Source organism: Bos indicus, chromosome 5, assembly GCF_029378745.1.
Source record: "Bos indicus isolate NIAB-ARS_2022 breed Sahiwal x Tharparkar chromosome 5, NIAB-ARS_B.indTharparkar_mat_pri_1.0, whole genome shotgun sequence".
NCBI lineage: Eukaryota > Metazoa > Chordata > Mammalia > Artiodactyla > Bovidae > Bos > Bos indicus.
The window spans coordinates 77,023,943-77,028,071 of record NC_091764.1 but is presented as its reverse complement, the minus strand read 5'-3'; positions in this window follow the sequence as shown (position 1 = coordinate 77,028,071).

Here is a 4,129-nt window from a genome sequence, read left to right as displayed (position 1 = left end):
ATAAAAGTACCCACCATGAAGTGCTGCTGTGAGAATTAAATAAGTGGTTCATAAGAAAAACCCAGTGAATCATTGTTCAATACTCTTTAACAAACATCCCACTGAGTTCCACTTTTGTATTCCTCACCTCCTTCAGGTCTTTGTTCATATATTAACTTATCATTTGGGTGAGATGCTTTGTTTCTCTGTCTCTCTCTCTCACACACACATGTGCTTGCACACACAGAGTCACTCATTATCTCCCTTCTCTGCTTCATTTTCCTTCACAGCACTTATTTTCATACATATGCTTTATATTTATAACTGTGGATTATTATTTTCCAACTGGAATGTAAACTCCTTGAAAACAGTTTCTTTGTTTTGTTTATAGTTGTCTCCAAGACCTAGAATAGTGCACATAGTAGATAATAGAGATATGTTGAATGAATGAATGAATCATGTATAAAAGCACTTAGTATAATTACGTGGTATATAATGAGTGTTCAACAACTGTTAGTATTCTAGGTATTCTATTAGTTAGCTATGTAATAGTCCCTGTAAATAAAAAACAACTAAAATGAGGTCATTTTGAATACTTTCAGAATTCAATGATTCATTAGAATAATTCCTTTGAAAATAAGACAAACATATAAAATAATTGAAAGAATATCTATGGAGATGAGAACCCTATTGCAACATCAATAATTAATTATAGGGTAAAGGAATGCAGACTCTGGCACTGTGCTCCAAGACAGTCTTAAATGTGCTTCTATTCCAGGAGAGTGCAGGCCCTTTCATGTTCTTTGTATTTCCTGGGAAAGTTGCCTAGGTGACTTCCTAAATTGTGAGCAATCTCTGTGAGATAACTATTAAATGTAGTTTCTACCCAACAAATTGAAGCATGGAAATTAAATGCTATGAATACTTTTGTGGTATATGGGTGTTCTACAATCTGCTACTATTTAGTATTTAGGTTCAGTTTTGAAAACTCTTCCATCTCTTCTGTTTTTCATTTACCAACAGAATCTGATAAAAGAAAAAAAGTAAAACCGCAGGAAGATTGAAGTGGACTATAAATAACAGATAACAATTATGAGGCTACAGGTTCCATCAAAGAAACCTATGATAAGGATTCAAAAATTCTTTAGTTTTAAACTTGCATTTTATTTGATTTACATACTATAGCCTTAAAACACTACTCTTTTATAGTTTTCAAAACTATAGTTAGGTCTTCCTCAGCATAATCTTTACTGTTTTTAACCGTAAATAAATTCCAATATGCAAAAATCCAGAAAGTAAGACTAAACACCGTATATCTTCTATGGCAGAAATAAAATTTTCATAGAGAACCTCAGTGGCACCCAAACTCTTTGGTTCAGATTTAAAAAATAAACTCTAACACATTTTCATCAATGTCTTCTCTTGTGAAATATTTTCCTGTTACTGTTTGTAGGCTACTGATATCTATTGCTTAAAACATATTTTCCCAAATCCCCTGGTGATCCAGTGGTTAGGACTTGATGTTTTCAATGCCATGGGCTTGGGTTTGATCTCTGGACAGGGAACTAAGATCCCTGCAAGCTGCCCAGCACAGATTAAATAAACAAATAAGTAAAACATTTCCTAAATTAGTGTAAGAGACCCAGCAGATAGAAAATGTAATATAAACCATGGGTTTTAGCAAATGGATATGCTGCCAAGGCAATGGTAGCAGGCTTATCAGTAGCCACATGCATTGAGGCTGAATCAGAAGAGGAGAAGGAAGCTCTGAACATGTAAGTGTTGAACACCACACTTTGAAGGGGACTTTCAATAACAGTGAGGGTTAGACTATTTATCTTTAATGCAGATGTTCATTTTTATCTGTTATTTTGGATATATTATGAGTGTGTTTATTTTTAAAAGACACCAAATATGGTGTGGGAGATGGAAACCAGGTGGATAACCATGAGGGCTAGCAATGAGCAATTTGTTCATGCAAAACAGTTCCTTTCATGACTGTTTTTCATGTATGCTTTTGGTACATCAGTTAAAATATTATGTTCTTGGTGGATGACTCCAGCTGCTACATAATGTTGTCAGATCTTTTGTCTCATGGCCAGAGAAGCTGAAGGGAGGGAACAACTTCGTGGATTTTCATTATACATTCTTGGCTTCATATGAGATGAATATTAAGATTCTTTCTCTCTGCCACAGAACCTAGCGATGAGATTTTTAGTAAGTGCTCAATAAATAATTAATTGAATGTAACCTCTCATCTATAGGCATTTTGATTAATTAGCTTGCCTCTGATTGGACCCAGGTTCAGCTGAGCAAAAGGATCCTGAAGGTGGTGGCCTGACATGAAACAAAAATTTCAGAGTGACTTGAGTGCCTAAGGAAGCACAATGTTTAGTGCTTTTTAAACATGAATGTATCAAAGAAATTTGGTAGAATTGACTTTTTGTAACTTTGTGGAGAATCTAGTGCCTTTGTATCATGCATTGTGTAAATTTTAAAAATTATTGCACTATACACTTTTTGAAGTGCTTGAAAATTATTTGAGTATAAGATGTTGATTGATATATGAATATACATATTCAATTACAAATAAATTATCTGTATTTAAAGAAATATTTATTTATTTATTTTTGGCTGCACTGGGTCTTCATTGCAGCACACAGGCTCTTTAACTGTGGTGCATGGGCCTGAGACATGTGGAGCCTTTGCTTCCTAATCAGGGATCGAACCTGTCTTCCCTGATTTGGAAGGCAGATTCTTAACCACTGGACCACCAAGGAAGTCCAAAATTTTCTGTGCTTTACATTTATCTCCTTTTCCCATGCACATTACTATGTTTTTGCAATTCCAGAAACTGAAGTATTATATTCCATGTAGAAAAATAATACTGGCTTGGATTTAAAATCCTCATCACTTACCTTTTTCTCTTTCATAAACATTGTCATGGAATGATATTTTAAAACGTTCTTATAGAATGTGTGTGTGGGTGCATGAGTGCATGCTTCATCATTCAGTTGTGTTTGACTCTTTGCAACCCCATGGACTTGTAGCCTGCCAGGCTCCTCTATCCATGGGATTTCCCAGGCAAGAATACTGGAGTGGCTTGCCATTCCCTTCTCCAGGCCATTGTCCTGAATAGTAAAGTGATGTAAATAGGTTCTTGAGGCCAGACAGAGCTTGATTTTATTTGTTGCTTTATTTTTTTTTAAAGTTTATTTATTTTAATTGGAGGTTAATTACTTTACAATATTGTATTGGTTTTGCCATACATCAACATGAATCCGCCACGGGTGTACATGTGTTCCCGATCCTGAACCCCCCTCCCACCTCCCTCCCTGTACCATCCCTCTGGGTCATCCCAGTGCACCAGCCCCAAGCATCCTGCATTCTGCATCGAACCTGGACTAATGATTCATTTCTTATATGATATTATACATGTTTCAATGCCATTCTCCCAAATCATCCCACCCTCTCCCTCTCCCACAGAGTCCAAAAGACTGTTCTATACATCAGTGTCTCTTTTGCTGTCTCGCATACAGGGTTATTGTTACCATCTTTCTAAATTCCATATATATGCGTTAGTATACTGTATTGGTGTTTTTCTTTCTGGCTTACTTCACTCTGTATAATAGGCTCCACTTTCATCCACCTCATTAGAACTGATTCAAATGTATTCTTTTTAATGGCTGAGTAATACTCCATTGTGTATATGTACCACTGCTTTCTTATCCATTCATCTGCTGATGGACATCTAGATTGCTTCCATGTCCTGGCTATTATAAACAGTGCTGCGATGAACATTGGGGTACATGTGTCTCTTTCAATTCTGGTTTCCTCAGTGTGTATGCCCAGCAGTGGGATTGCTGGATCATAAGGCAGTTCTATTTCCAGTTTTTTAAGGAATCTCCACACTGTTCTCCATTGTGGCTGTACTAGTTTGCATTCCCACCAACAGTGTACTGGGTGACCTTGAACAAGCTGCTCAAGTTTACTGAGCTTCCAGTTCTTTATTTGTATTGTGGTGTCTTTGGCCACACAGGGTTGTTGAGATCAATTAGGTACTAAATAAAACACTTAGCTTTTCTAAGCCATGTTTAGGGTATCATTTATCAATGATTGATCTCATAATTTTTGTTGACTCCACAATTCT